The sequence below is a fragment of the Tenrec ecaudatus genome, chromosome 6, assembly GCF_050624435.1.
Source record: "Tenrec ecaudatus isolate mTenEca1 chromosome 6, mTenEca1.hap1, whole genome shotgun sequence".
In the NCBI taxonomy this organism is placed as follows: Eukaryota; Metazoa; Chordata; class Mammalia; order Afrosoricida; family Tenrecidae; genus Tenrec; species Tenrec ecaudatus.
The window spans coordinates 69,317,774-69,344,272 of NC_134535.1; the positions used below are offsets into that span (position 1 = coordinate 69,317,774).

Consider the following 26,499-nt stretch of genomic DNA (forward strand, 5'->3'; position numbering starts at 1 on the left):
TTTTGCTACTGTTATGAATCGGGCAACCCCTATGAAAGGGTCATTCAACCCTCAAAGGGGGTCACGACCCACAGGTTGAGAACCCCTATAATGATGATAGTATTTAAACTATGCAGTGGATGGAGTGAGTTCAAGGACATCTTTTCTAGGACAGACGCATTGGATATTTAGTCTGAGAGAGTCAGAGTTAAGTAGACAGAGTGGAGTGGGACAAGGCATCGTAGGCAAGCCGAGTAGCCTGTCCGAAGGCCAGTGGGGACAGAAGATGGAGAGCAAGAAAGAGGGCGGAGCTCTCTGAGTTTGGACAGGTGGATGAGGAAAACCCTTTCAGGCTATGTTCAGATGTGCATTAATTTACAGTTTCAAATGCTTGTTTTGACAAACAGGGATATTATTACTTGGGCCTCCAGGGCTGGTTTGTATCTGATTTTGAGGTACCAAAGAATGATGATTGATATATTATGGTATTTTAAGAACATTGTTTGTGAAAACAATTAGATTAATGCTGAGAGAGAAATAAAACTAGCCAGAACTTAAACAGACTCTATTCTGGACACTGAATTCAGGTTTTATTATATATTTTATATGTTGTTCTGAATAATACATGTTTATTTAAGAAACTTAGCAAATAAAAAATATCAAGAGGACAAATCAAGTCACTTATTTCTACTACACAGAAATGATTACTGATAATATTTGAACCTGTTTCCTTCCATTGTGGTTTATGAGCATATTATGTGTATTTGAAAGCATAGTGCTGGTTCATTTATTTATCTATTCCTACATCGATTGATACATGGTCAGAGACCATGGCTGGGCTAACTGGTGATTCTGTTTTAAAGTATGCAGATAAAGCTACTGTTTTCTTGGATTTTCCATTTCCATATTCTGATTTTTTTCTTTTTCTTATAAAATATGTTATACTTATAGAAGTGGTATAAAATATTTCTGCACTGTTTAGAGTAATGATGAGGTGAACAACTGCTCTTCTGAAGATCAGAAGGAGAAAAGTCATATTATCGTGAATGAGGGGAGCGCTTGATGGGGACCCAATGCCCATCTGTAGACAGCTGGACATCCCTTGCAGAGGGGTAGTGAGGAGGAGATGAGTCACTCAGGGTACAATGTAGCAAAAATTAAACTCAAAACTTTCCTCTAGTTCTTGAACGCTTCCTCCCCTCCATCTATCATGATCCCAATTCTACCTTGCAGACCTGGTTAGAACAGAGGATGCGCAGTGGTACAGCTGGGATCAGGAAACACAGGGAATCTAGGACAGATGAACCCCTCAGGACCAATGTTGAGCGTGGCGATACCGGGAGGGAAGGTGGGGTAGAGAGGGGGTACCTATCTTGGGGATCTATATATAAAACCTCCTCTCTAGGGGATGGGCAACAGGAAAGTGGGTGAAGGGAGACGCCAGGCTGTGAAAGATAAGATAAAATAATAATTTACAAATTATTAAGGGTTCATGCCGGAGGGGACAGCGGGGAGGGAGGCGGAGGGAAAAAAAGAAAATGAGCTGATTCCAGGAACCCAAGCGGAAGGCGAATTTTGAGAATGATGAGGGCAACGAATGTATAAGGGTGCTTTACACAACTGATGCATGTATGGATTGTGATAAGAGTTGTATGAGTCCTAATAAAATGATTTTTAAAAAAAGCTATCAAAGGCCCCTGTAGCCTTCCTAGATGATAAGCTCCTCCCCCAAGAGGAAGCGTTTTTTCTCCTTTCTGACATACAACCCCTAAAAAATAGTGTTTTTCTTTACCTGAAATTTAATGTTGTAAGAATGAAATTCTACTATATGGATTTTTTGGTGAGTATAACTTATTTCATGCTGCCAATATTTTCTTTTGAGGTTCATCTGTGTTTGTTTTGTTTCTTAGTCACATTGTTGTGTAGGATTCTATTGTTTGTATATGTTGCAATTTATCTTTTCTACTTTGGTGGGTATTTGAACCTTTCTAGTTGTTGGCGATTATAGACAAGCCAGCTGTACATTCATTTTGGTGTAAAATTTCTCCATGCAGCATTTCTAAAAGAGGAACTGTGTGGGTCCTTATTTTCTTTTCTAAAAGATAATTTAGTTAGTGTGCTGTTGTTTAGAAGATGTACACAGCAAAACATCCACTAATTCACTTAGAGACATTGATGACATTCAAGAGGTGCAACAAAGCATTCTAACCTTACTGTGCTGAGTTTTTCCTCCCTTAGGGACATGGACTCCCCATCTCAAAGTTCTTTTCTCATATTTATTTTAATTTATTATTAATTTGGAGTTCATACATATATCATATTTTTCCATAGTTCAATCATGTCAAGCAGTATTGTACAATTGCAGTTTCCAAACATTCTTTTTCTTCCTTGACTATTTCTCCTTTCACTCCCTTTCACTGCTGCCTCCCATCTCCCGTCTCTTCCCCCTGTGAAAACCTTATTCTACTTGCTGTCCCTAGTTCATGAATCCTGGGGTTCACATACTGAAAGACATATAACACAACTTCAAGAGGGTTAGTCTCAATGACATAATACCTCTGAGACAAACCTTAATATGAACAAACAAAACAAAAATACAAGAACTTGGAAACCAGATCAGGTCTAGTGTGAATCAGAGGGGGGATCAACTGACAAAATTTTTTAACTGTTCAAGTCAGGTTTATACCTTTGATCTTCTACAGTCATCTCTCCAACACGCTCTGGTTAGTAACCGCTTTCCTCCCATCCCTCAATTGGGGATAGAGGGAGTTCATCGGAGGCTTATGTCCTATGGGGTTCCCACAGTGCATCTTGGGTTCCCCCTGTCCTCCATAGCCTTCTGCAAACTATTTCTTACAATCTAAGCTCCAATACTAATCTCTCCTTCAACTTTAGATTATATGATATCTACTCAGTGACTGATGATAGTGTGTTTCTTCCATGTGGACTTGGTTAACGTCTCACGTAGATGGCTGCTTGTTTGGAAACAAGTTTTTAAACTCTTAGGCACTATTTTATCTGAAAGCAGGACATCGACTAATCTCTTCACCACATTTTGCTATAGCACCCATCTCTTCTGTGTTCCCTTCCTGAGGATGAGTATTGAGCAGGGCCCTAATGTAAGAACTAATTGTTCTTTGGTTGGAAATAGGATTCAGTGTGAGCCCCAAAGCCATTCCTGGATCTATGTTTTTTTTGTGTGTTTGTAAGATTTTTCCTACACTTTTGGCTCCCTTTCAAAACCTCCCTGTTAATTTGTGGTAGAGCGTCTTATCAATCATTGCCCTGGGGCACAACACTATTTGGTTAATATTGTCTTTGATTAAATAACCCCTGGTACTAATTGTTTAAAGCCTGTTGAGAGTGGGATATTGGACCAATGTAGGCTAATTCCATGTTACAGCACCTGAATTATTCACATTTACAGAATCAATCTTTTCATGGTTGGATGCTATGTACACAAACAATGGGGGTTAGTTTTCAGGGAAATTTATAATAATAATCAATAAGAATACCCATCACAGTTTGCCAGAATAATACATAGCATATCAGGCATTGGTGAAGCAAGACCATGTTTGTCTGGCTACCAAGAGTTCAACACTCTTGATACAGCTGTCATCTGCTTCCTCAGACATCATGTATTTTCCATCTTAAGACTTCAGGTTCACCCAGTGGGGTTTGCTCATCAGATATCACTAATGCAGGCTCTGCAGCAGGCCATACACCTTGAAGATCCAGGAGTCAGCGTCCCAGCTCTCTACGGCACCCGGCTGGGCTCTCCAGGATGCACCCAGAAGCCCAGGTCAATGTGACCCATTTGGTGCAGACACCAAAGACACTCCCCACTCTTGGGTCCCCCTTAGTATTGTTACTCATTTATTCACCAAATAGAGATTTTTTATCCTCCCTCTTAGTCGTGCCATTTGTGTTCCCCCAGACATGTTTGCTTCTTTCCCCTCTCTTGACTTGTTTTCCCATCAGTATCCCTCATCCCTCTGGTAGGGCTGTCTGGCTGTCTGTGTGTGTGTGTGGGGGGGGGGGGAGCAGGGGTGGACCTTCTCATAGACTTACATGGCAGCCACTCAACAGACTGCTTCCTTTTCCCCTCCCTTGATCATTTGATCCCAGCCGCCATGAGGTGTCCTCTGGCAAAGTGACCTTCAAAATACTTACCTAGAGCGGATGGTGTCTGGTTCCTTTCTGCCAGTCAGGCTCTCTAGCAGGCTGTCTGGCCCCCTGACCAGCAGACTGGATGGCTACAACCCTGAGCTTGGCCCTATTCTGCTCCTTGGCTCTATAGCGGTGGACTAGACTGGATTTGTCCTTTTGTGATTGACTAACTTCACTCAGAATAATGTCTGCCAGGTCCCTCCACATCATGAGGTGTCTCATAGAGTATTGCTGTTATTTAAGGGGTGTGTAGTATTAGATAAAACAAAACAAAGGGTTTGGGTTTTTTTATAATCCAAACTTATACAGATGGGAATTTAGACTTTTTCTAGCTACTTGCTGTTGTGAACTGTGGGGAAATGAACATGGGGCAGCATACATCTGTTCTTGGTCAGTTTGTTATTTCTTTTGGGTATATGCCCAGTAATGGTATTCCTGGGTCATGTAGTATTTCAATTGCTATCTGTTTCAAGGATTTCCATATCACCTTTCACATTACTGTGACTATTGTGTTGCTTTTATTAATTTGATCCGGTAGATATCTCTTAAAAGAGCAGCAGGCACTAAGAAAACCTTTTTGACTAAACAAATATTTGATTTAAAGAGACATTGGAGTATATTTTTTATTTAAGGTTTAAAGATGATCTCAGGTCAATAGCTTCAGGAGGTTATCCCAACTTCCTGGAAATTTGAAATAATAGCCCTTCTTTTCTGCCCTCCCTCCCCTACCTTGGAGCAAGATACTTCTATAGAATCTTTTGTCCAAAAAATGAGTAATTGTAGCTGGGTACTATCCAGTTCTTCAGGTCTCATGGCAAAGGAAGCAGTTTATCCTGGAGGCAAAAAAATATACATTCCATATCTTTCTCCTGTTTATGACTCCCCTTCTTCAGGTGACTAGTATATGGATCATTTATATACAAGCACATATTCAACTTTTAAAACTACTTTGGCATCCAAATCACATATCATATAATTTTATTATATTAAAAAGAGGTGTGCCATCCTCACCACAAGCAACTTCAGAACACTTTCTCTTCATGCGCCTTGTTGTTAATTCCCACTTGCCCTCTCCCTTCACTGCCCGGTCTCTAGGGAATTACTAATCCAGTTACTGTTGCTGTAGATTCCCTATACAAAACATCATAAAAACATAAGCAGAAGCAAACAGCAGCAGCAACAACAAATCCAACAGTGATGCCGAAACAAAAACCTCAATAAGAAAGCAGAACATTTGAAAAACCTAGATAGCTTTAAAAACGAGTCAAAAGGGCGATCCCCCCATCAGGTGCTACATTTTGACCTAAGTGCATCAACCTGAGAGGCTCTCCCAGGCCCTGCCCTGTGGTCAAAGGGGTCTCACTGGAGGCACTGTCTTTGGGAAGACTCTGAAAATGGATTTTAAGCTTTCACTTCCATCCATAGTTTCTGCCAACCAGTGCTCAGAATTTACGCTTTGATACTGGTCCCTCCTTTGATTTCAATTTCATTATTTACAATCCTTAGGTTGCACATGTGGCCTTAGTTGACACCTCACTTAGAGGGCTGCATGTTTTATGACAAACTCCAGGTAGCATTTTTTTTTCTCATAGCTGGGCACCATCTGGTTTCTTCACTGCACTTTGCTAAAGCACCCATATCTTCAGTGACCTCTCTATGAGGTTCAATCTTAAATAGAGCCATGCCATAAGAATTATTATGGGTAGATTGGGGTTAGAATTAAGTGGGAACTCCATATCCATTAGTATATCTATGATTAGGTCTGTCCCTGGTTCACTTTAGAGACATCTTCATCATGGTATGGCAGAGAATATTATAAATCTTCTACCTAGGGCATAAGATAGTTCTATTGATAATGTCACTATCTATGTATATAATTGGAAACATGTTGAAAACTAAATTTTTATATGCACAGACCAGCATTTCAGACCACAATATATGAATTGTTAGCTTGTATAGTTTAAATGCTTGACTGAACCCTACTTTTATAAACAGTAGGGGTTGGTGATAGGGAAAAAGACTTGTAGTAGCACTCAGTCACAAAGACAGAACCGTGCCTACCAAAACACACGTTCCAGGTATTAAAATACTAGCTGCATGGTGGATGTTATAAGAGGACATTAAAATGGTGACTATATGGTAATCTCAGTCCACCATTCATTGGGCACGCTCAAAGCAAGAGAGCTAAACTGAAGTCCAATGACCACCAATTCCATAAGCTTAGGAGGGCAGTCATATGCTTCTCTTAACAGCCTTACATCTCAGGGTGTATGTGCTACAGTTGGAGGTAAAGCCTGGGGTGATTAGTGGGATTTCCAGATGAATCCTTCTGATGCAACCCAAGAATTATGTTGTGCATCTTGAAAGGGCAGAGGTTAACATCCCAGTAGTCTACAGCACACAGCCAGGTCATTAAGGGCTAGGAGAAACTAGGTCAAAACTATCTGATTAGGAACCAATTATCAGGCATTTTCTTCCCTTGGGTTTTATATGGGTTGCTAATTGTTGGTTCATCCAGTTTACCCACCAGAGAAGCATGATTGCCTTCTTCAAGACATACATGCTCCCTTCCCATTCTTGACTTGAATTTCCGGTCAGGTTTGCTAACACCGATGGAGGAGTGTCTGGTGGTTTGGGATGATCTTAACACAATAGTGGATGGCAGCAACTGAGTGATGTTCTCCCTTTCCTCCCCATCTTGAGAAACTGACCCCAGTTTAGGGGAGGTTTCCTCTGTGGAAGTGGTGTTTAAGATGAACATATAAAGGGGGTGACGTAGGATTCATGGACACTAAGTAGGCCCTCTATTTAGTTGCTTTTGTGACTGGATTAGATTACCTGACGTGAGAGCTGAAGCCTGCCTCTGTCTCGCTGTTCATTCTTGTATTTGTAGACTCATACAATGTCTGTCCTTTTTGTGATTGACGAACTTCGCTCTGCGTAATGGTCTCCAGGTCCATCCATTTCCATTTGTTGTTTCATGGCTCCATGGCTGTGTTTTAGGGATGCATAGTCAGTATTGAATTGTGTGTGTGTACCATTGGTTCTTGACCCATTCTTCTACTGATGGGGATTTTGGATGTTTCCAACTTCTTGCTATTAGGAACTGTGCCGCAATGAACATGTTCATGTTACCTCTTAATTCTTGCAGCACATACCTACCTAAGATATTGCTGGAGCCTATGTATTTCTATTGCCATTGTTTTAGGCATGACTAGCTCACCTTCCACAATAGTTGTGTATATTTCCAAGCCCACTTTGACCTAGTTTCTTAGTGATGTAAGGTGTGTGCTGACCTAGTCACTAGTGACCTAGGACGTGTGCTATAGGCAACTGGGACTTGTATCTAAGAGTTCCAGTCTCTCCGCACCCTCTCCAATATTTGTTGTTCTCTGTTTTTGAAATGGACTGTCACAGGTGATAGCTCATTGTTTTTATTCATATCTCCTGGGTGCCTAGTGATCCTGAGCATTTCCTTTTGTGTCTGTTACGCATTCAAGTGTCATACATTGTGAATTGTTTATTCATGTCTTTTGCCCATCTTTTAATGGATTATTTGTTGTTGTTTTTCTTACTGGGCTGTTGCACAATTCTACAGATTCAGTAATTATTTCTCTGTCTGTTTTATCTTGCTCAGGATTTTATCCCAATCTGTGGACTCTCATTTTACTCTTTTTATGAAGTCTTTTGATGTGCATAAGCTGTTTTTGGTATTTATTTATAAATTGTTGTATTGACATACAGTTCCCATATGATACAGCTTACTAATTCAGTCATATTCACGAATGTTGGCAATCATCACCACAAGCAATTTCAAGGTTCTTTATTTTCAGTAGGCTCTGGTCATCTAATTTCTCTTCTTCTGTGGATTCTTCCTTTATTATATTTGATAGTCTGTGAACGGCCTGCAATAGGGCCCCTAGATTTGCCCCCATTAAAAAATTGATGATCCATATAGCCCTTAGGTTTATATCTAGGTCTCTAATCCATCAAAGGTTTAATTTTTGCAGCTGGGGTGAGTTATGGGTCCTGTTGCATTGTTCTGCAGATGGAGATGCAATTTTGCCAGCACTAGTTGTTGAAGAGGGCGTCCCTTCCCAATTAGTGTTTTTTGACTCTTTGTTGGAAATCCATTGCCGATAGGTAAATGCTTTCATTGCTGGGTTTTCTATCCAGTTCCCATTGTGTGTGTATACGCCATTCCTCCAATATCAGGCTCTGACTACTGTGGCTGTATTGTAGGTTTTGAGGCCGGGTAGTGCAAGGCCTCCTACTTTGTTCTTTTTGAGATATTCTTTACTTACTCTGGACCTCTTCTATCTCCACATGAAATTAGTAATTAGTTTTTCCAGTTCTTTAAAGAATGAAGTTGAGTTCTGAATCAGAATTGCATTGTAGTTGCAGATTGTTTGAGGCAGTATTGACATCTTCACATTATGAAGTCTTCCTGCCAATGAACACAGGATAAATGAAATGGAAGACTCTTCCAATGGTGGAGGTTTCTTATAAAGCTATTTTGTAGTTTTCACCATAATAGTCTTTTGTTTCTTTCGTTAGGAGTATTCCTAAGTATTCGATGTTTTGTGTGGCTGTCATTAGGTGCCGCTGAACTGATTCTGCTACATGGTGATCTTATAGGACATGGTTGAACTGCCCATGTGGGTTTCTGAGACTGTGATTTTATTTTACTTGAATAGAATGCTGCATCTTTCTCCTGTGGAGTGGCTGGTGGTTTTGAACTGCTTACCGTGTGTTTAGCAGCCCAACATGGAGCCAACTATGCCATAAGATCACCCATGTAAATCACACTAAGGTGGTTTAAACTAGGGACTTTGTGATACATATTTTTAAGTGTTGGAGAAGGAACTAGACAAGGGTGATAGTACCTACAGAGAAGTAACTAAGAAATCTATGACCATTCCTAGAGGTGGAAGAACAAAACAACGTGGTCTCACAGGACCTCCTGATGTTACTTGGGCTGAGGCTGCTGGGACACAGTTGCTGCTTTAGGAATCACTACCGCCTCCATAAGCAGGATGCAGGGTTCGTTGTACCTGGTGATGCTGCAGGAGCCAGCCTGATGGGATGAGTACTGATAGAACCTACAGGCATCCACTGTATACCGCGAGGGCACTTTTGAAGCCAGAATTACAAGATAACTTCTTCCTTTAAACCTTCAATTTTCCTTTCTTATGTTGTTTTCTTCCAAGAAGCAAACTCAAAATTGAATTTATTGTGCAAGGCATTCATTGGGGAAATGCCTTTGAAGTGTAAAAAAGGCAAGACTCAGAGTAGGTGGAGGGGATATTTAGCTAGAATGCAGGTCTGGCTACCTGAGAAAGAATAGAGAGGGGAGGCGGTACAATTGTAAAGGAGGAGCAACAAACACTGGCATGGATTTTATATGTGTTGGCCAGGCCAATTGGAAGTTGCTGAGCAAAGTTTGCCCATTAGAGTGAGTCCTTTAATTACTTGGCTGTGATTTCCCTGCCACGTGGTCACCAGCTGGCAGCAGTCCAGGGAAATTGTGGCCTTAGCAGACTCCTCAGATGGATCGATCTGTGGGACTATGGGAGGCAATCATTCTACTGTGTTACGTTCAGTGAGTTAGTTGAAGGGAGGTCGAAGTGGCCTCGTTTTATGACTGTCTTGCTTCTGCGGACAGACTGGCCAGAAAGCAGCTGACAACTCAGAGGGGACTGTGGAATGGTGTTGGGAAGCAGATGACAAATATTGGCCTCAGGAATGTTTTTAGATTTTGTTTAATTACTTTTTATTCCCTCAGACAGGTGTATAAAACTTCCCACTGCACCAATCTGAAATTATAGGTTACTGATTAAAAAAAATAACCTACTTAAATTCGAAGAACCAAGAAAGGTTTTGTTATTGCTTTAAATAAATTTATTATTATTATTTTAATCATTTTACTGGAGGCTCATACAACTCTTATCACAATCCATACATCCATCCATTGTGTGTCAAGCACATTTGTACATTTGTTGCCATCATCATTCTCCAAACGTTTGCTTTCTGCCTGCACCCTTGGTATCAGCTCAATTTTCCCCTCCCTTCCCACTGTTCCCTCCCTCATTAACCCCTGATAATTTATAAATTATTATTATTTTGTCATATCTTACAATGTCTGACATTTCTCTTCACCCACTTCTCTGTTGTCCATCCCCCAGATAGAAGGTTATATGTAGATCCTTGTACTTTCAAGTTATGAATTTGAATATGAATGAGATGATAAAGTTGTTTTAAAACCTTTTTCTATTTTTAAAATTATTGCACAATGAATTTTTTTTCAAATTCAGTGTTTGGGTGATTGATTTGTCTGATAACCACATGTATTGATTTGTCTGATAACCACATGTATTGATTTGTCTGATAACCACATGTAGTTTATTTTAAGGCTTGGTCACAGCCATTGTATATTATCATGTTATGTCATTTTAAAATTTTGCATTGTTTTAAAATAATATGTGTATGCTCAGAATAGAACATAATAAAACATACACTGTCCTTGGAATTTGGGTAATATACAAAAATACACAGAAGAAACTAAAATCTTGTAATCCTACTAACTACATACCACCTTTAACTCTCAACTATTATTCTTGTAATGATACTAGAAATAGATCTATAGCTTCACTTCCTGGTAGCATGAACCCAGGGTGCATAGCTGGGCATGTGGTGGGCTGCATCAGGAGTTCAAAACCCCAGCTGTTCCCCAGGAGAAAGTTGAGGTTCACTACCCCTCAAAATTTACAGCCTTGGAAACCTACCCTGTCCTCTAGGGTATGTGTGAATTGGAATTGACTTGAAGGCAGTGAGTTTGGGTTTTGTAATTCTCCCTTATAAAGGAACCATTGTGGGGCTGTGAGTTAGGCATTGCCCTGCTACCTACAAGAATGGTGGTTCAAACTCACCAGCCACTCCAGGTGAGGAAGATGAGGCTGTCAGCTCCAGCAAAGAGTCATGCATTGCTATGAGTCAAAATCAACTGGATGGCAGTGGGGTTGTCTTTTCCCCACTTCTCATCCTTGTATTATAAGCACATCTACATATTTTCTGTGGGTGTTTGGTTACTTAATCATACTGTTCCTAAATATTTCAGCTGATTGCTCTTTGCCTAGTAAAAATAATTCCTGATAAAAATAACCAATTAGTTGTACAAACTGTTTTCCCTAACATCTGGTTATTGTAGGTATTGTTCCAATGTCTTTAAATATTTTAAATATTATTTTTTGACAATGACTTTTGAAGCTATAAATAAATAAAATATTTTTTTATAAATGAAAAACTAAATATCTGTGTTCATTTTAGAATATCTCAAACATTCAAAAGAGCTAACAAAGGAGGCCTTACATAATGCATTCATAGAATATTCATTTCATATTTACATATGTCAAACTGGATGAGTTTCGACACGTGTTGTCAAGCTGAAATCATTTCCGTTTACATTCTTAGTTGAGACTGAAGGTGCTTGTATGTACACGGAGAGTCATACTTCCATTTAAGGTTTTCCAACTTTACCATCTTTTGACAATCTTGACAATTTCATTAATTTTTAATATTTCTATTTTTCATGTGTTTTATCCATTTATATTATTTGTTAATAATCTTTTTGGGGGCCCTTACTGGTCATAAATCAACTGTATCAAGCACACTTGTACATATGTTGTAATCATCATTTTGAAAACATTTTCTTTCTACTCGAGCCTTTGGTATCAGCTCCTCTTTTTTCTCTTCTCTCCCCACCCTCCCACCCTCATGAATCAATCAATTATATATTATTATTCTTATTTTCATATCTTAATCTGCCCACTGTCTCCCTTCATCCACATTTCTATTATTCATCCTCTTGTGGAGGGTTATATATCCACCATGTGATTGGTTCCGCCTCCCTACCTCCCCTTATGGTGTCCTTAGTCGCACTACTGTTCCTGAGAGGTTTATCTGCCCTTAGTCCCACTAGTGGTGTCCTTAGTCCCACTACTGTTCCTGAGGGGTTTATCTGTCCTGGATTTCATGTGCCAAGAGCTCTTATCAGGTAGCAAGTATCAAAAGATCCAAAACAAGCAATTGGACCAATGCAAACGAGAGGGGTTGAAGTGGAGACCCAAAGCTTATCTGCAGACAATTAGAAGTCCCTCATGGAAAGGTCACAGAGAAGGGACGATTCAGCCAGGATGCAGTATAGCACCAATGAAACATACAACATTCCTCTAGTTCTTGACTGCTTCCCACTCACCACTACCTTGACCTCAGCCCTACTTTATATATCCTGCTACTTTACCTACGCAATGGATGCATGGATTGTTATAAGAGCTGGAAGGACCCCCCAATAACATGATTTATTAAAATTTTAGGTAACTTGTTTGTAATACAGGGATGACCTATATCTCTGTTTATGGATATCTGTGAGGTAGACATAAATATATGATTAGTTTTATCCCCCATACTGGAGCTCTGTTGGCATAGTGGGTTACATGTTGAGCTGCTAACCACAAGCTCAGTGGTTAAAATCTACCCATTGCTCCTCAGGAGCAAGATGAGACTGTCTGCTCTTGTAAAGATTTAAAGTCTCAGCAACCCAAAGCGGCAGTAGGATGTCCTATGCAATCACTAGGAGTAAGAATAGACCAGCTGGTAGTGAGTTTGTTTTTGTTTTAATTTTTGGAAAGGGTACAAAACTGCTGCCCCACACACTGCCCCTTGTCACCAAAGGGGCTAGATTTAGTTCCTGCTTTTACTATAGCTGTCCTATAATATGATGATTTCTGTTTTTACTCTAGTTTGTAAAACTTCTTAGTAATATATTGATAAAGCTGACCTTGAGGACTTGGAAGAGATAATATAACCTACTAGATCAATACCCTTTTAAAGGAACTCAGGATGGTAAAACATTTGAGGGAAAGAGTTATTGTATCAACTTTATAATTTCTTTCTTAAGTGTCTATAAAAAGATTACTCCCAAATTTTTCTCTTTTGTTTACACCAGGCTTGTAGCCTTGGTCCTGGGCACATCTTACTTATGAAGACATCACATTGTTCTGGTCCACAATCATCGTGCTACATTCAACATTGTATATAACACATATGCAAAGGTCCTTAGGCCACTGAAAATATTTTTTTAAATAGTTTTATTGGGACTCATACAACTCTTATCACAATCTGTACATACATCAATTGTGTAAAGCAAATCTGTACATTCATTGCCCTCATCATGCTCAAAGCATTTGCTCTCCACCTTAACCCCTGGCATCAGCTCCTCATTTTTTCACCTCCCTCCTGTATGTTTTTCCTTTTATGAAATCTAGAATCTATAGAAACAGTAATATATGATGCATATATTTATATATATTTATAATATATCTATAAATAATATATTATACTGTCTCTATAAGTCTATAGAGACAGTAATTGGAATAATTATTTCTTGATTTTATGGCAGGGGAGGTTGGGAGAAAATGGAAAGCTAATAATGAGTACAAGAAAGAATAAACTGCACCCCCCACCCACTATCATGATCTGAATTCTACCTTGCAAGTCTGGCTAGACCAGAGGATGTACACTGGTGCAGATGAAAGCTGGAGGCACAGGGAATCCAGGGCAGATGATACCTTCAGGACCAGAGATGCGAATGGCGATATTGGGAGGGTAATGGGAGAGTGACTTGGAAAGAGGGAACCGATTACAGGGATCTGCATTTGACCTCCTCCCTGGGGGATGGACAACAGAAAAGGAGTGAAGGGAGACGTCGGACAGGGCAGGATGTGACAAAATAATAATTTATAAATTATCAAGGGCTCATGAGGGAGGGAGTTACGGGGAGGGAGGGGAAAAAAGAGGACCTGATGCCAAGGGCTTAAGTGGAGAGCAAATGCCCTGAAAATGACGAGGGCAAAGAATGTACAGATGTGCTTTACACAATTGATGTATGTATGGATTGTGATAAGAGTTGTATGAGCCGCTTCCCGCTCTGGTGGTGGTGTTGCCTGTGCTTCCAGACCACCCGCGGTGTCATGTTGGGCTTGATCAGGAACTCGCTGTTTGGGAGCGTGGAATCGTGGCCTTGGCAGATCCTGAGCCAAGGGGGGCAAGGAAGACGTCTCCTATGAGGAAAGGGCCTGTGAAGGGGGCACGTTTGCCACCACTGAAAATATTTTTGATAGCCTCTATAGTTTTATTTTTTCATTTTTTGAATTTTTTTCTGGAGCACTAACATGTTACATGTCTGCATCAATTGAAGTTGCCTATTAAATGATTTAAATCTACTCAATGTGAATGTTATTAAAACCAAGTAGGATATAAGGCTGTATATCAAACTACCAAATAAAATAACCACTTAATTGATACCTCATGATGAACATGTCTTCTCCAAATATGTCATTCATAGAGTCAACCCTGGTGGAGGAGTGCTTAGCATTGGGTTGCCAACCGCAAGAGCAGTTACAGTATCAGAACCAGAATTACAGTCTTAGAAGCTCACAGGGGCAATTCTTCTCCATCCTGCAGGGTTGCAATAAGTCAGAGTTGGCTTGGTGGCAGTGAGTATGGCTTTTGGGTTAAAACACCATTTGCCAAATAAGCAGATAGAAAGACTAATTTGAAATAGTGTTTAAGATATTTATTTTGCCAAAATGATGAAAGTAATATAAAACTGGAATCAGGAGGATTTAGTGTAGATTGATTTTGGGTGGAACATATAACCTCTGGGCATGTTAGTTTTTTATTTTTAAAATAGGAATAATAGGTGCTCATTTTTCTGTGTTTGGTGTTGAAAACAAAAAAAATGATAATTTATCTGAAAATTCCTGGGTGCTATGAAATATGTTGTTATTGTTTCTACAAAATAAAATATTTTGCTGATGATAATTTTATAAATATTAACAGTTTTGAAGGGGATGTCTTGGAAAACGAAGTGTAAGTCATACTGAAAACATTATCTCTCTTTTATGAAACATGATAAAATACTGATACTACTCAGTTACTTAAGTCTTTGCCTGTGCATGAAATTCTCATGCTTTGCAAATATATATCTGTGGGGCATTTTGAAGAAAGTGATTTACCTGGTAGTAAAATACATAGAGATTTTTTTATATTGAGTTGTTTTATCATGTATTTTCAAGCTAAAAATAGACCAAATGGAAGGTTAATAGTGAGAAAATAAATCAATTTAACCAACTTCTCATGATTTGAAATAAATTGCCTCTGAGTTACAAAAGGAAATGAAAAATCTCCAGATAGAAGCGACACTCCCACTCATGGAGGATTGATGGAGAAAACAGACTGGTATGACTTTCTCTTTTTAGTTTCTGTATATTTACTTGTTCATAAAATTAAGAATGAGCAGTGCTGTCTTTTTGTCAGGGATTTGTTTCGCTCAATATAGTGTCCTTCAGATTCGTCTGCATCCCAGGAGGTTCTAGGCACTCATTTTCTTGACCACTGAGTAGCATCCCAGGTCTATGTGTATGGTGCTCATCTCTTCATCTACTGCACAACTCTTGTTGTAAACAGCGCATCGAGCAAGCGTATGTGTGTGCAGTATGCTTTTAGGAAGTTATTAGTATTGCTATAGTTTCTGGTCATTTGCTTATGCAGCAAGTATCTGGTTTCAAAACAGGATAAGCTGCGTAAGGAAAATCACACTCATCTCTCTGACCACAGTAGTTCCTCCCACACTGCATGAAAGATTGTGGTAAACACCCTCCTTGAACGTTAATTTCCAGCAGATCGTTGTGGACCAAAGATAGGTGAAGTTTTTTTCCGCCATGAAATTTGTGTTCCTAAAAATCATAGTCAGTGAACTTTTGAAAATGAATTCCTATTAAAAACACAGAAAATCCACTTTTATGAGGTCAAGGTATTGATACGTGAGTAATGAAATCCTAACATAATTCTCCTGCACATTTTACATATGAGGTTTTCTCAAATGCTTATGTATCAAATATTAAAGACACTTACCTCCTAGAAGTAAGGTCAAGTTCTCTTTGATTTGCTTTTCCCCCAAAATGAGTGTGTTCCCCAGTAATTTATGTCCCTGGCGATTCACACCCCAAATGTGGGCTGAGCATCTCTCATGTGGCAGGCCCTGCTTAGGCCACAATGAGACCAACCACCGAACCAGGTCATTGTGCTCTCAAGGAACTCATTAACGAAAAGAAAATCTATACTTTATGATTTTGTTCACAGAGCCTAAATACAATGACATCTTAATGACGACGTTACCGATGTCAACCCATCAGTGCTGAGAAAGTAAGATGACTAGGGACTAGGTAAATCTGGGTCAGCTTGAATGAGTGTATTGGATCAGTCAACTGTGTGTGGGAGGGGAAGGGTCGTGGTGGGTCGGGAAGTAAGAGAAGAAGGAGAACCCTGGGTGGGAAGTGAGGAGGAAAGGATGGCTGCAAGCTCTGGGCACAGATGACTTATGGACGGAATACCCTGGGAGAGGCGCAGAGCCGTCCCTGCTGTGGAGTAACAGCTTTGGATTCTCCCACTGCAGACCTTTCCCCACTCCATCATAACAGCTGTTGAAATCGCTTTGTATTTTTACGAAGAAAATAAACTACCTCTGCCAAAAGGTGACTGTCATTCTCAAAGCCTCCTCTGGCCTGAAGATCCCATTTTATCACGAATTGAGTGTTTATTTTAATTGAAATATTTGAGTTATAGTAGAAAAGCAATAGCTGAGGATCAAGTACACCCTGCTAGTATGGAAACACTTAAAAATAGCGAGTCTTTGAGGCAGGTTTGCTTGAAATAGTTTGGGGGTTGTGATCTTCTTTTATTAGTGTACAGAGTTCCAAAAAAGCACATAAAATTTTTAAGAACATGTCTAATTACTAGAAATGCCATAACATCTAAGGAGAGGTGCTAGAATGAATGCTGCTCCTGGTTTACAGGCATTTTTGAACTTGAATCCTATTATTTAGAACATTGGCTCCCACACTTGGACTACTGTTAACCTTTGTAGTAAAAGAGAAAAAAAACAACTCAGTGACCCCCATGCCCATTAAAAACTTTAGTATTATAACCCATGATCATCCAGGATAAAAGACAGCTATCACTCTGCTGAATTGCTCCAGCACCCCCCAAGAAGTGGTATTACCCACTTTGGAAAACACCAATTTAGAATATGGAATGTATGCTTGTTTGGGCAAAAGGAAAACAGAAACCAGCATTTTAATGATGTAAAGAAACTACGTGAAGGAATCTGGGTATCTCAGGCCCACTATGCATACCTGTAGCCCAGTAGCGTACAGTAAAGGGCTCTCTGGCAGGCATGACGGCTCCTTGGAAGACACCCTCTTTAACTAGATTCCTAATCATAAAGGGGCTGTGCTCCTGACCTTGGCTCTGAAAATAAGAATTATATTTCAAAATTTAGGCTAATAGCACTATAAGTCCCGGGATTTAAAATGGAACAAATGTTTCTTTATGTAATTAATTCTCTAGTGAAACATCCATTTTGTTGTAGTGCCAGTGAAGAATTTATCATAAAAAATGGGATCAAAAAGCACTTATTTATTCTATCAGTTACAACCCTGTAGATTCTTCCTATGTCCTTAGTTTGTGTTCTTGTAGAACTTTATTGCGGATTGTTTATGGGAATGCTATAGAATTTCTTGTTGCTGGAGCCACCGTGCTGATTCTGACTCATCGCAACTGCGTGCGCAACAGAGAACACCACTGCTCAGTTCTCTGTCATCCTTACAATTGTTGGTGTATTTGAGCTTGTAGCAGCCACTGGGTCAATCCATCTTGTTGATAGTCTTTTTTTGTGGACCCTCTAATTTTATCAATCATGATATTCTTCAATGTCTGCTTCCTTCTGATTACATGTCCAAATTATGTGAGATGGAATCCCACCATTCTCCATTTTAAGACGCATTTGGGTGTACTTTTTCCAAGACCGGTACGTGTGTTCTTCTGATTGATCATGGTATATCCAATAATATTTTCCAACACCAATGTTTGAATGCATCAAGTCTTCTTCAGCGTTTTTCACTGTCCATCTTTAATGAGCAACTGAAAATACCATGGCTTGGCACAGATGCACCTTCATTCGCAAACCTTTGTACACATATTGAGGGCCTTTGCATCAGATTTATACAGTGTGATATATTGTTGTGTTTCTTGACTGTTGCTTTCTGGTGTGTTGACTATGTCTACATAAAGTAAACTCCTGGACAACTTCTATATTTCTCTATTCATCATGAAGTTACTTTTTTGTCCAGTTGTGAGGATTTTGATTTCTTAATGTTGAGATGTGATCCATAGTGAAGGCTGTATTCTTTGATCTTCCGTGGTAAGTACTTCAAGCCTTCTTTGCTTTTAGCAAGTAAGGTGGTATCATTTGCATTTTGCAATTTGTTAATGAGTCTTCCTACAGCCCCAATACCACGTTTATCTTCATATAGTTCAGCTTCCATGATAATTTGCTCAATATGCAGATTAGACAGCACAATGAAAGTATATGACCTTGACATGCACTTCTCTAAATGTTAACCCTTGTAGCATCTCCTTGTTCAGTTTAAACAACTACTTCTTGGCCTATGTACAGCTCCCACAGGAGCAAATGAAGTAGTCTGGATAGTTTGTTATTCCTAATGTTATACGGATTTTGTTTTAAGCACAGTCAAATGCCTTGCATTGTCAATAAACTATAAATAAACATGTTTCCACAATTCTATGCTATCATCAAATTCCATCCAACATCAGCAGTGCTATACCTCTTTCCACATCCTCGGGTGACTTTGCCTTGCATTTCTGGCAGCTTCCTATCTACAACTGTTACAACTAATTTTGAATGATCTTTACCAAAATGTTAGTTTTAGATGATATTAATGGTATTGTTTGATCATTTCTACATGCTAATTTCTACATGCTGTCGTGTCACCTCTCTCAAAACTAGGTGAACATATGCGCCTCTCCCTGTTGCTAGGTCAGGTAGGCTGTCTTCCTATTTCTTGTCATCGCAATATTTGCTGAAACATCTCAGTGGATATTCAGTCAATTCCTGGAGCCCTACATTCACCCATGCTTTCGGTGCAGTTTGGTCTTATTCCTTTAATACCATCGGTTATAAAATGATGCTTGCGCCTATGTTCAGACTGGGAACTTAAAGAAAGTGTGGTCGCAAATCGAAATGCAGATATATTCTCTTTAGTCATAGTTCGTCTTCCCAGGTGATATGAACCTATTAGACTATCTTATTTATCAATCTGACATTTCTCAAAGCCATACTACTAATTGCTCATAGGAAAAACTCCTGTGCTAAAGTTCCTGTTCTTTTTAGTAAATCAAATGTCATCATGGAGCTATAATGATCAATAATGAAGTATTTGAAGACCCCTGTATCATTTGTCCGGACCTTTCAAGGCATTTAGAAACTTTGAACTTGGGGTAATGGGAGGCACAAGCTAGAGTGGCCAAGTCCTTGGGTACATATGAAGCCTCCATTTGATATTCTTTCCTAGCATTTCAATGTCTGATAAAACTAAGAGTAAGGGATTATAGAACCAAAATTGGGAATATTTTAAATTTCAGTAATGTCACCAGAGGGCTTGTGTTACAATGAAGAAAAGTCTGTATCTTTGTCATAATGGACATAATTATGCCGGCTGCCTCTGAGGCAGAGATTGATGATGCCATCGCAACTGGCTGCCTGGAAACCTCCCTGAGCTTCTCATTTGCCTGTCTTCTTTTTATGTAATTCATTTGCTCATCTTCTTCTACCTGGTTCCCGGAGACCCAGTCGGCTCTCATGCAAGCATGCTGTTTCATCATATTTACATTCTTAATTAACATGGTTAGCTCACTGTTTTTGTTGTTGGTCCAGAATTCCACATAATGGTAACTTTCTTTGCATTTTAATTAATATATAACTACACATAAGTTTGGTGATAAAGCCAAACATGACTGTTTTGTGGAGTGCTTCAAGACCAGCAACAATCTAAGAATGAGAAACAACTAGTGAGTCCCTCATAGACAAAGATTTTCTGTGAACGAATGATGCATTCCCACATGACTGACAACTGTTCATGAGTTGTGCTTCTGGACAGTCAACGTGTTGCCCACTTCTGTAGCGGCGCTGTGGTCTTTTATTGAAGCACAGTGGTTTCCTATTTTAGTAGAACAAAATCATTATTTCTGTTTACTTTCATTTCAAATTAAATCAAAACGGAAATCTTCGGGTGTAATGAGCTTTAAAATCAATTACTATAAAAGGATCCATTTTAACCTAAATAATGAAGAATTTCCTTGGCAATATGCATCTATGTACTGCCAGTAAATCATAACAATTCAAAAATAGGTAGAAAAGGTTGCTTTCAGGTACACTATGCAAACAATAATCCAACAAACTTTCCTTCCATCTCGACAACCACATGACACCACCTATATTATTCAGTTCTACATTCTAAATCATTGAAACGACTTGACCTCACATCAGCCTTTCTGAAATGCCTTGTAATATTTTACAGAAAACAAATAAAATCGATGAGAATATTTTCCAAACTGCAGATACTTGCCTCTCGTTACCTTTAAGTTCAAGGCGGAAGTACTTTTCCCCGCTAAAATGTACGAATAGTTGAAAGTGGAGTTATCGTGTTTCCTTTGGCTGCAGCAAAGCAGACATTGTTAAAAGCCGAATGAGACAGTGAGAGGTCATTCACGTGTCGTATCCTTTTAACCTTGAAGTTTGAAGCAGCACCTGCTCCGCTGCACTCCTATGGCTGTGAGAGACCATTGAACGGATTCCAACACATACAACGCAATGATGAACCAGTGAAACTGCTCAGCTCAGCACCATCCTCACAATCATTGTTTCGTGTGAGTCCATAGTTGTAGCCACTGTCACAGTCCGTTTCTTGGAATGTCTTCATCTTTTGGGTTGATTCTCTACTTTGTCAAAACAGAAATCCCTCCTAGTAACATGTCCAAAGTACTTAAGATGAACTTTTGCCATACTCAATTCTAAAAGGCATCGGCCTGCATTTTTTCCAAAACAGATGTGTTTGTATTTCTGGAAGTTTGTGAGGAACCCTTTCGTGGGTCGAGAGGCAGTGGTTCAGAGGGAACAAGAACAAGGGCATGCTGCAGGTTTCCGAATCAGGAAAGGCGTGCATCGGGGTTGCGTCCTGTTGCCATAATTGTTCAGTGTATGCTGAGCAAATCAGCAGGGCACTGGGCTATATGAAGACAAATTCAGCATTTGAGGAAGGTTTATTAACAACTTGGGATATTCAGATGACACAGCCTTGCTTGCTGAAAGCAAGGGGGACTTGAAGCATTTTCTTTCTTTTTTTAATACTTTATTGGGGGCTCATATAATTCTTACCACAATTCATACATCAATTGAATCAGGCATGTTTGTACATATGTTGCCCTCATTCTCTTCTAGACATTTGCTTTCTATTGAGGCCTTGGTACTGGCTTTTTTCCCCTCTTCCCTTCCCCACGCCCTCATAACCCCCGATATATTTTACATTGTTCATCTCTCACACCGACCGCTGTCTCCCTTCCCCTGTGTTTTCTGTTGTTCTTCCCCCTGTAGAGGGGTGTATGGTTATGTGTGGATCATTGTGATCATGATCGGGTCCCCTTTCTCCCCTCCTCTTCCCTTCATCCCCCTACCCTTCCGGCATCATCCCTTCCACTCCTGGGCTATGTGTGCTGTGACTTCCCCTCCCTTTCTGTACCTGTGGACATGTTCCGGTACTGCACCCGCGTGACTCATCCCCTCCCTGTGACTTCCCATCCCTTTCTGTACCTGTGTACATGTTCCGGTACTGCACCCGCGTGACTCATCCCCTCCCTGTGGGCCCTCTGCGGGGATATTGTTCCACTATCTACAGATGGGCTTTGGATCTCCACTCCAGCCCCGCTCATTCTCAACAATATGTTTTTGTTTGTTATGTGTCTGCTGATACCTATTACCCGGTCCCTATGACTCCTCATGATCACACCGGTAATGTGTTGAAATATTTTCTAATGAAGATCAAGGATTGAAGGCTTCAGAATGGATTATAACTGAATTTAAAGAAGACCAAAATCTTTATAAATGGACCAACATGTAATATCATGATAAACAGAGAAGAGATTGAAGCTTTCCAGGATTTAATCTTGCTTGGATCCACAATCAATGCAATGGAAGCAGCAATCAAGAGATCCAACTACCCATCACAGTGGGAAAATCTGCTGTGCAAGATGTCTTTAAAGTGTTGAAAAGCAAGGATGTCCCTTTGATAACTAAAGTTTGCTTGACCCCACCATGGTATTTTCAATAGTCCCATTTGCATATGAAAGTTGGACATCGAATAAGGAAGCCGAAAGAAGAATTGCTTCACCTGAACTATGGTGCTGGTGAAGGATATTGAAAGTACCATGAACTGTCGGAAGAATACCCATCCGTCTTGGAAGAACAGTCAGAATGCTCTTTAGACGCAAGGATGGCAAGACTTCATTTTGTATACTCTGGACTTATTATCAAGAGAGGCCAGCCCTGGAGAAGGACATCATGCATGGTAAAATGGAAGGATGTCGAAAGAGAGGAATGCCCTCAGCAAGACAGACTGACACAGCAACTGCTACAATGGACTTATACATAAGACCCAGCGCGAGGACGGTACAGTACCAGGTGATGTTTCATCCTGTTGTGTGCAGAGTTGCTATGAGGCAGGGCTAGCTCGATGGCACCTAGCAACAGTGCAGTATATATATTTCATCAACACCATAAATCAAAGGCATCATTTATTCTCCGTCTTCCATATTCATTGTCTAGCTTTCACATGAATACGAGCCAACTCAAATTACTATGGACTGGCTCAGGCACACCTTAGTCTTCATGGGGATACCTTTAGTTTTTAACACATGAAAGACATCTTTTGCATCAGATTTCCCCAAAGCAATATATCATTTTATTTATCGACAACTGCTTCCATGAACATTACTTATGGATCCCAGTCAATTTAAATCCTTGAAAACTTCAGCCTTTTCTTTGTTTATCATGATGCTTCATATTGGTCTAGTTGTGCAGATTTTTCCTTATCATCATGTTGATGTGTAATCCATAATAAAAGCTGTAGTCTTTGATTTTGAGCAGTTAGTGTTTTAAGGCTTCTTGCTTTAACCAAACAGACTGTTTCGTCTGCATATGGCAGGTTGAGTCCGCCTTCAATCCTAATGTCACACTCATCTTCAAACATATTGAGTAAGTATGATAGAGCTATAACCTTGACATACACCTCTTCTGATTTTAAGTTAGCCCCTATCTCCTAGTTATGTTCATACAACCGTTTCTTGGTCTGTGCACTGCTTCTCCAAGGGCACAATGAAGTGTTCTGGAATTTCCATTATTTGAAATGCGTTCCATAATTTGTGAAGGCCCATGCAGCTGAATTCCTTTACACAGTCAAATACAGGTAAATATATTCTCTGCCTTCTGCCAAGATCCATTTGATATTCTCCCTTCTCTGGCCAGAGTTTCTAACAGTTTCCAGTTGATCTATTGCTGCAATTAGTTTTGAATGATCTGTAGCAAAATTTGGCTTTCATGTGGTATTTAATGACACTGTTCAATAATTTCCATCTTCTCTTAAGTGACCTTTATTTACAATGTGAAAAAATATGGATTTTCTCCTGTCCTTTGGCCAGGTAGTTGTTTTCCAAATTTCTAGGTATAGTTGAGTGCGCTTATCTAGTTTTCATTTGTTGAAATATCTAAATTCCTAGTCCATTAATTCTAGCAGGCTGGCTTTTGGACAACACCTTGGTGTAGCTTGGACTTCAACACCCTTCTGAAATGGTTCAAGGTCAACCATCCATTTCTGGTAGCTTCGTGCTCCATATTCCGTTCATCCTCCCTTGATGATGCCTGTGCTTTCTAATACTTTTCAGTAGAATTCTTTAACATTGTAACTCGAGGCTTGAATTTTATCTTCAGTTTAGTTTCAACTTGGGAAATCCTTGGTGTGCTGTGTCCTCTTGGTTTTGCACTTCAGGTCTTTGCACTTTTCATTTTCACAAGTACTTTGCTTTCTCGAGCCACCTTTGGAAATCTGGTAAGCTCTTTGATTTCATCAGTGAGAGTGTGTATTCCGTAGATATACATGGTTCAACACGGGCTCTCTATGGACCATCTGTCAAGTGCCCCAAACATTACACTCACAATAACTACATCTGTGACCGGAATCAATTATTCTTTTTGTCTCCCACCAGGGTAAAACAGTATGTAGACAGTTTTCTCTGGTCAAACATGGAAGCAGTTTCAACACTGGCCTTTGTGAAGCTGCAATATATCGAAAGAACTCTGCCAAACACATAACTTTTATTAAAAAAATTCCACTTTCTCATATTTGCCATATCAAGATGAAAACAGATAACTATCTAAAAATCAAATGGCTCTGCTCACCTAATATTAAAAATAAAAATACATATGGGAAATATAGAAATTCACATAGAAGTAACATGAACATATCATGAATTGTAAACAAAACAACTATTTGTGGGACAGCATGGATGGCAAATGCTGTACTATGTAAATTTTAGCAGAGGCAGCCAATAGTTGGAAGGTCAGTTATTTTTTTCTTCCATTTCCCACTTCAGCTTAATCTCCTTGCATATCCAATGTCCACAATGTCAAGTTGTCTCTCAGTGACCTGCATTATTAGTGTGCTACCTTTGTGCAACTCCTTATTTCATACGTTAGGTTCAGCAATGACTCCATCTAGCTCTGTTTCTGCAGGAGAGAAGCCTTTCTCTGGGGAGTTCCTAATCTCACGGCAGAGCAAGAAGTTAAGGTCCAGCCCCAATATGACAGGCAGTGTTGGTTGCATTTCCTTTTGGCTGCTTTCAAAAGCACAGCGGTTTCATGCTTGTTGGAACGCATTCACATTCCTGATCTCATCAGCACCAGCAACAACCTCAGCTGAGTAACTGAATGCATCTTCCGTCATTTTTCAAGTAGAAGGCTGTTTTGGAAGCATTGAGCATCAAGAACTTTTCCAAAGGAGACATAATTGCAGATATCTCTTAGCCATGTCTCACTTTTCTCTCTGTATTCTTGAGCTATTTTCTGTTTTTGTTTGTTTGTTTGTTTTCCCTCAGCACTTTCCATCTTTTGTTCAATACATGAGATGACCCCCTAAGAGGACTTACAGGCTCCTACATGCCTATATGCAACCAAGAGAAGATTCCTTTCGTTATTGGATAAGCAGCTCCTTTCTCAGCTGCAGGCTTCATGCCGGTTGCTATGTCATTGAATCGTTCGGTCTGCTTGGCTGGTTTGACCTTTTGTACCAAATCATGTTTATCCATGAATGGGTGTTCTGGGCCCACAATGGGTAGCGGTGGACAGACGGGGTGCTTAGCAGTCTCGAGGTGGCAGTAGCTGCACGGCTGAGGTGGTATAAATCTGCTTGACTAATCAGCAATAGATTTTGGATTTTGATTTGGGTTAATGGATGCATATACTTATGGTTTGGGAGTAATAACATAAGACACACTCTACCAGCCTGTTCTAAAGACGTAGCAAATCACCAACCAGACCGTTCCTTCGATTTAAAGTATTTGCAGGTGCCAGCTTTCTTTTCCTTTAGCCCTCTTTACTCAAAGTTAACATCCTCCTCTCTTTCAAATTAAACTTAAAAAGCATTTTTCCATTTATGATCATTTGAAGAGTTCCCTCCATATGTTACAGATTACTCCAAGTATGGAATACCAAGAGCAAGGCATAATGGTAATACAATACTCTGAAGCCTTTCCATTGTTTTTCTGCAAAAATGTTTGTTCCCCAAACTATGCAATCTTCTCCCAAAAGTCCAATATCTAGAGTCCCTTTACTTCCCAAACAGGACAGAAACTTTGTTTTAGAAACAGAGTCTTGTAAAGTAATTCTGAAACACACAAAAATAATTTTTAAAAACATGATTCAGGGGCCCCAGATCTCTAGTTAGACAAAGGCAGTATCTGGAGTCACCTTTATTGATAATCCTCTTTTTTCTCTCAATTGTTTTGGCGATGAAAATTTGTCTCCATTTTCCTGAAATTCTCAGTGCACAAGCTTTGGTGCTCATGGGCACCATGCCTATTAGCCTGTCTCACATGATGATGCATCTGTGTTTTCTTCCACATATATATTTCCTTCTTCTCTCTTTGGGTTGCTTCTGTCTTTTCTGGTGCATATGTAACCCAATAGCTCTCTATATCAGTTATAGCTCCCCATCGAGTCTCAGACTGGTAAGGTTTTAGTATCAAATCCAAATTCCTTTGAGAAAGCAGTGTTTTATTGACCTGCTAAGTGACCATGGCTTAAGATTAAATATGGCTTAAGATGAA

The 26,499-nt window shown here is 39.7% G+C and overlaps 1 protein-coding gene and 1 pseudogene across 1 annotated transcript in view; one reads left to right on the plus strand and one right to left on the minus strand.

Annotated features, from left to right (window-relative positions):
- The window catches only part of TAFA2 (TAFA chemokine like family member 2), a 154,870-nt gene that overhangs the window by 17,456 nt on the left and 110,915 nt on the right, over window positions 1–26,499 (plus strand). The gene's annotated exons all lie outside the window — the stretch shown is intronic.
- Window positions 24,740–25,479, minus strand: LOC142450556 (14-3-3 protein zeta pseudogene; annotated as a pseudogene).